Below are 7,689 nucleotides of genomic sequence, written 5' to 3'. Positions count from 1 at the left end.
ATACCATGTGTTTTGAATTACATTTGCAAGCTCTTGAGAATACTCCAACTCACGTTCATGTGAAATTCAACCTATAGCCATTCAAGATGTTATCACTTCCCCACCTTCTCTGCTATTTATCACGGTCAGTCTGTCGGAAGTTCCTGCCAGAGTGGCAGATAGCAGACTGGAGCATCAGCTCATTGAAGTTCCAGTGAGAAGTGTACTGTCTTAGCACAAACCTGGATTCACTCATGAGTTACACTGGACTATGAACTAGAATGTGATTGAGGATGCAGTTCTGGTTTTTTGACTCTTGTTTTGGGGTTGCTAAGCTGTTGCAGGGCAGCAGATGGATGTAACATAAGCACTGCTGGAGTGAGATTAACAAGGTGCAGCACTTTGTCAAGATGCCTGAGAGGTGGTGTGGCTCAATATCTCACCTGGGGTCTGGGCATTATAGAATCATATTCTTTCTCTCTTCCTTGTTGAAGTCATCTTTTATGGTGTCTTTGATATTTTTATATAAAGGAAACAGGTTTTTCTTGGGGTCAACAAACAAGGTTTTTCAGCCCCTGCTCTAGGTTCATTTGAATATCAGATTCCTCTGGATGCCAGTGAGGCTGTTCAGAATTCTGCCAAAAAAATAGCATTCAGAAGAACTGCCTGTTCTCCTTTAACCTTGTTCTCAAAGCAACAGCAACAAAAAATTGTTCTAGTCCCCTGGAGCCTTAAAAAATCATTAAGGCAGGCACTGAGCTCAGATGCTTGAAATTTGGCTGTATTACAAAGGACTGAAAATGAGACATTTACCCTAGTAAATGTCTTAATAGAGGGGTCATTACCTGTGCTCTCTCTGTGACTGGATTAAGCCCACTGCAGCTGAGGATGGATTGGACTAATAAACTCTGGAGCCCATAGAAAGCCTGCAGTAGTCAACAGCGGAGAAAGCAATCAGAGTATAGGTTATAGTGTGAGCATTATTGGAGGAAAACTTGCCTTGCTCCAGGGTCCCCAAGGTTGCTTGGGCAACTCCATTTCCTTCAGTTATCTGAAAAGTTGAGAGCTGGTATGTTAATTTGTTCTGAGAAGCAGCCTGAGTTGCATAATAGCACCTGCAGGTGACGCAGTGCCTATCCCATCCTCAGGTTTTCAGAAATCTGGCATGCCACTATACAGTTCAGGTCAAACAGCTGCAGAGAATATCTCTGAGCATGACTCCCCTTTGTGCTGCCCAAGAAGCACATTCTTGTGTTGTCTGTCTGTTTATTTTTGGGAGAACAGAGCTGCTTTGGCATTGCTTGCAGTTACCATTATGCAAATTATATATCTGATCAGAATGGATCATTGTGTCCATTGCAAAGCCCAAAGCACACATGTCCATGTCTACAGGTACTGCAAAATAAAACATTTGAATAGCTTATAAAACCAAATGATGACTTTATTTTCCAGTGTCAAGTGTTATTTGGGTGTGAGCTTTCTTTCCTCTGAGTGACGAATGTGGCTGAAATGAAGGGACTAGTCAAGAGAATAGCTTCTGGTGTGGTCTATTTGTACAGCCAAGCCCCTGTACAGCCTGTCTGACATGAACAGATCAGGCCTGTGCCACAAAGTGTTGGGCAGTTTGAAGATACAATGGTCACACCTTGATCCTGGATGTAATAATGCTGTGTTGATGCAATGCTCCAAGGAAGCTGAATGAGTAGGTGTAGGGTCGGTGTAACTTTCCTCAGCATGCCACAGGAAAGGGATGAGAATATTCTCCTTGCCTGGGATCAATGATGCCTTTGAAATACATGCTACAGGCCTCTTTAGGGATATCTAATATTAATGTGGAAATATTCACAATGCCAAAGGCTAAATAAAGCTTCAGCTATATCCAGCTGATAGTCTATAGGTTTTCTCGTCTCTTATTCCAGCTCAGATATTTTCCATGTCCTTTTTATTGTGATATCTGGCTGAAGATGAAAATTCAAAGGAGGACCATTTTCTCCAACCATGCCAAGCCCAGAAGATTTTGTTAGTTGAAGAGAAAGTGTTCATTAATGTTTTTGGTGTGACTGAACACTTTACATTGTTTGGCCTATAGAGAGGGAAGAGGTACTCCGTGTATCAGTGAGAAGGAAAGTATTCATAGAACTATCACAAAAACACATTTCTCTCATTACCTCTTTAGACTGGTAAAGACAACACTGATCTGAAATTCAAAATGGGTAGGAAGAATAAGAAGGAGAGTGCCACGGCTTTCAGACATGTGATTGTGGTGGGGAAGAAGATTATTTTTCTTTTTTGTCCCTTAGCTATGCACATTGAGTGTATGAACTTTTAATCAAGGGGTTGCTAACGCTTGCTGCCTCCAGGCTGGGCTGGAGCCACATTCCTTGCTCACAGAGCAGCCATGGCTGCTGGTGCATAACACTGGTGCTGCTCTGCAACTTGACAGAGGCAGCAGTTTGTCTGCAATGTGCTAAGCCATAAAAAGCACATGGGAACCTTTCCCTCTGGCCAAGTGGCTACATTTATATTCAGCAGCCACAGGCATGTGTAGGCATTAGAGAAATGGCTTTTGCCTTTTTAATAAAGATCTTATTTTTGTTGGGACTTGTGATTTGGTGGTATGTGGAACAGATGTTTCAAGGACCTTTCTGTATTAGTCTTTATTATATAGGTGCTGGTAAGTGTTTGGATTCATATTAATGACTCAGATTACATCCAGGCCATGTTCCTCTGTTCCTTGTGACTGGGACATATGTATGGAGGACAAGTTTTTCTGAGGGAGTAAGAATTCACTTTTAAGGGGGTAACTTTTAAGGGGATGGACAGAAATAAATGCAAGACTCTCAGAGTATGAACTGCAGAATATGAACTGAAGTGCTACACAAATAGCTGCTCAAATGAGAAGACAACCATTATTAGTTTGAGGTCTTTCCTAATTGTGTGTCAACTTTTATTTTTGAAAATTATTTATCCACAACATAATACCAAAGTAAATAATTTCTTTCAATGTCATGCTGGGTTTGTTTCCAAGATGCCTTTTGAAGGAGCAGTATTCTGTTGTCAGCAATAACATGTCCCCTGCCTTGTCATTGCCCCAGGTTGTTGTTAAGCAATTATTCCTTCTTCTTTAAAAAAATTTGCATGCAGGTTTCTCCTGCCTTTATACATGTGGCTAGCTGTCCATGAAAATCTGTCATAATCCCAAGGCAGCAGTATACTTCTTTCATAACCAAAATGTCCTCTAACGCTCCTTCTCCTGGATGTTTTCTTCTGCCTTCCTTTGCCATGCTGCATGAATATACACTGTTCTCTGGGTTTGCTCTAGTTTCTTTTAAGGAAGTAGTTGTTTCTTTTTAGGTGTCCTTGAATGGGAATTAATTCTCACTCACCACTCCGGTGTACTTTGATGTTGCTGTCAGTGTTTCATACATATACCCTTATACTCCTCTTTTAGATTTTGCTTCTCATTCATTTTGATGTTCTCTAATAAATTATGCCAGTTTTCATGTATGCTCTTACCATTTTCTCATCCACTCTCCCTTCTGGCTGTCGTCTTCCTGTTCTTCCAGACCAGGACTATACTTTCTTGATACCTTTTGGCTTTGAACTCAAGCAGATTATGGTTAGACTCAATTCATTTATCCTAGAGTCTCTGGATTGCTTTATTTCAAGGTAACAAGCTCTTTAGCCAAGCCATGGAATCTGTGGTAATCAAACTCCCATCAGTCTAGCTCATGGCACCTCAGCTGCTGTTGTCCTGATCTTATGTCTTTCTTAGTGAAGGTCTTTCTTTTTTGACATTATGGATAGTTCCTTTTTCTTTCTTTTTTGGTGGATGAACCAGCCCAGTTGGTGTCCATGGCATTTTTGAAGGTGTAAAAAAAATTTCACCCTTTCTGCAAAGTCTACTCAGTTTCTCATTCTGCTACAAGAAGATGCCCCTTTCCTACAGTCTCAGAAAATTGAGGCTCACCCTTACTAAAATAATTTTTAAACTAGGTGTTAATATTTCCCATATACTTTCTTATTTTGAACATGGCCCAGAGGGATGTTTTTTAAAACACTAACCTGACATTCTACTGATAAAGGGATTAAATGAAAGTATTTGCATAATGTCTTCCAAATAGATGAGCTTTATGATAGATGACACCAAAATATATTGCATAAAAATGTGAATCACTTGGAGAGGGAAAAAGTGCAAGCAATTTGTAAAGGGATTAGCAGAGTAAAACAGGCCTATGTCGAACATTAGTATCATGAAATAGATGGATTTCATGATGACAATTGTTCCACAACACCTTACTGAAGAAAGCTGACCTCCCTAACCTCCTTATTTCACTACAAGATGATCCTATAATCAAAGAAGGCCAGACTCATTATTTTCAGAGAGAAATGCCTTCAGAAAATAAAAAGGAATATTAGTTGCTATGTTCTTGTATCATCGGATGAATTTGAATTAATATTTTCTCCATATTTTTGGCTTTACTTCAGGAATACGTAGTTTGGTGGGAGGAGGGATTTAACAAGCTTTAGGCAAGCTTTGCTAAATCCACAGTATAGAGGGTACTGGACGACATGCACTGAAATGCTGATTCCACGAGGCTCGGAGTCTTATCGCGTCTGCAGGCAAACAGTACAAATGCTTTTACATTAGACTTGCAAAATGTAATGTGCAGTGCAGTACTTTCTGTCTGAACCATTCTGGCAAGTTAGCACGGTGAGGTACTGCATCCCACTTTGGATCCACTGATTTTTATTTTCTTGTTTTAAGAAAGTGCAGGTTGTACACCTGTCCTGGGAATGTACTGAACAATTCAGAGAGAATTTGAAGTTGTGGCATCAGCAAGGATAAATATATATGTGGATACTTACTTGATAGATAGAACCACCAAGATACATAACCTACATTCAATTCATCCTGTTATTGGCCTAATAAACTTAAACAAGTTATATATATATTTTTGCCTGTATTTCTGCATGTTTAATGTGCTCCTTGTTCTCTAATAGTTGAGTGCCTCCTAGTCTTGTTAGTGCATATAATTGCAAAACATGGCTCTGAGGCAGAGAAATACTATCTTTTCCAAATGTTGAAGGGAAATGGAGATATAAAAGGTTATGTTCATACCACCAAGCATGATCAAGTGATATTTGACTCCCATGACTTTGGATTGAGCTTTAGAGAGCAGATGATATGAATCACCTATCTCTCTGTTGAATAATAATCATGATAATCTCTGCTGTAATAAAAGCAGTGATAAGTTAGGCTGGTTTGAGAAGGGCTCTGCTGAACAGGTGTCTGAGAGACATAAATGTGCTTTTTCAGAAGGCATTTTTTGTATATCTCCCACTGAAATCAGAGACAAGGTCTGTTGCAAAAGAAAGGACTTTTGATAATTGGGACTGTTGCAAACAAGGAAGTACCTGTGAAGGTGCAGCTCTAACAAGAGAAAATCCTTGTATTTCCCTGTTTTCCCAAGTGGAAATTCCTAAGTAAGTGCAACTTTCCTATATGACATATAAATAAAGTTTCTCTCCTCTAAAGTGTAGAAAATCACTCTAAGGTTTTTTTTTTTTTCAGATTAAGAGTTCTACATGGATCCAGACAAAGTATTTTTATTTAGCATTAATAATGCTTTGATTAGGAATAAAAAATGTAGGTCACCATTGTCTCCATGAGGTCATGTGCAAACATGAATACTGTGGAAAATGCCAAAGCAACTGATTAACTATCTTTACTTAGCTAATATTTGCTTCCTATCTTGGAACTGCCTTTTGAACATAAAAGAAAAACCGTTGAGGAACTTTTATGCTTTGTGGATGAATTGCAGTCCCAGCCTCTAGAAGGAACAGAAACTCACTGTTATGCTCAGAAAACAGGCTTTTTTTCTTCTGATTAGAAATCAGGCACCAAACTCTATGCTATGTTTATGCTGACAGCACAAAGCTGCCTACAGAATTTCAGTTGCTTGCTACACAGCGGAGCGTGCGAGTGTGGCCATGTGTGCTGCAAAGCTGCCCTCTCTGTAGCCAGCAGGACTCATGGTGCCTCAGCAAGGCCAGTGGGGTTGTAGGTGCCATGGGCAGCTGCCTTCAGGCAGTTTGCATGCTGATAGGAAGTTATTGCATGCATGGGGCATGGAGCATGCTACTAATCTGGAGTCTTCTAATATACAGATGCATATGTACTGTCAGCTTGATTTACCTGTGTCCCTGTGTTGTTTCCCTTGCTGCTTCATCTATTGTGCTAAATGCATTCACCCTTCAGAATAATGCCTGGGCCTCAGGAAAAGTGGCCTCTTTGTGTGCTGCTCAGAGCTTGTTCCCTTACAATATCCCAGTGGTTTCCTTTGTATCCACATGATGAAACATTTGTCCTCTCAGATCTCTTCTGGGCCCTTCGGTGCTAGGATATGATCATTACTTTTCTGTGTGGGTTTGTGTAGGTCTTTTTGATGTGGGTCTTTGTTTTTGTTTGGAGCATCAGAAAGAACCTGAGGCATGGATTGAAGCCTACCAGGGTGGCATTTTCTTAACAAACTATGTGATAGAAGGGCTTGTGTCAGGAGTTGGAGTTGGTTAGGACCAGGCAGGGCCGATAAGGAACAAGCCCTCATCCATGGCATTTTAGGAAGTGATCTGTTTCCAGAGTTTCCCTCAGTTTTGTATGGAGATCAGTTGGTTCACTCAAAAAAACCCCAAACCCCAAAAAAACTCTGGGAAGGAAGTGGGAATTCTGCAATATCAGGATTATGCAACTGAGAGATCTACCCTTTTGGGCAGCATAGTCGTCTGCAACATTTCTGTGCTGGTTTGCACCTGAACTCTGCTCTGGTGTGGCCAAAGAGTTTTTCTTACAGTGCAAAGGATATTTCACAGCCTTCAGCTGCACTGACAGGGGCCAATTTACTTCTCTTGGAGCTCAGGGCTTTAGTCCTGACTGTACTTACAGCATCAGTCTCTCCACTCCCTTGACAGGAAAGCACACAACTGTAACCTGAGAGGAAGAAGCCTGGATTCATTTTCTTGCTTTTCCAGCATGGCTCTGGTTCTTTTTGCTTACATATTATCATATGCCTTGCAGGTCTTGTCTATCTTACATTGAATTATTATCCATGAAATCCTCCAGTAGAGATGCAGCTTCTACTGTGAAAAAATGTCTTTGCAAGAAGTTATTATATCCTTACCCTGCAAGATGCTGCTGCCAGCCTTGTGAATATGTCAGAAAGCTTATGCTTATGCAAAGCTGTGGCTAAAAAACATGTTACTCCAATGGACATGGCTTCTCTCAAGAGTTTTCTAGTATGTATTTACCCTAAGCTGCAGCTTTCCCATTGCCACCTGGAGCTGACAGTGCTACGGTAATATGAGGAAGCCTTAAGAGCTCCTCACCAGGGAGATGAGTTTCATATGAGGCAGCACTGCTACTCAGAAGTACTCCTGCTCCTGCCCTGACCTCTGCCAACCAACTTTGGAAAGGAATAGGGATCTCCTAACCCCTGTCTTCATTTAGGCACAGCTACAGCCTTTTGTTGCTGACTCAGTAGAAGAACTAAGCCTGACAGAATGAAGAAGGAAAAGGAAAATGATGTTTTGGTCACGATCATGTTTTGGTCAAGAGACTTCTTGACTTTTAAAAGTGCATAGATATAGCCATTTTCTTAGTCCTGACTAGAACCTTCCTTCCAAACAACAAGCTCATTTTCCTAGTGATCC

The sequence above is a fragment of the Zosterops lateralis genome (genome assembly GCF_965231275.1).
Source record: "Zosterops lateralis genome assembly, chromosome: 2".
Classification (NCBI taxonomy): Eukaryota; Metazoa; Chordata; class Aves; order Passeriformes; family Zosteropidae; genus Zosterops; species Zosterops lateralis.
This window is presented reverse-complemented; position numbering follows the sequence as displayed.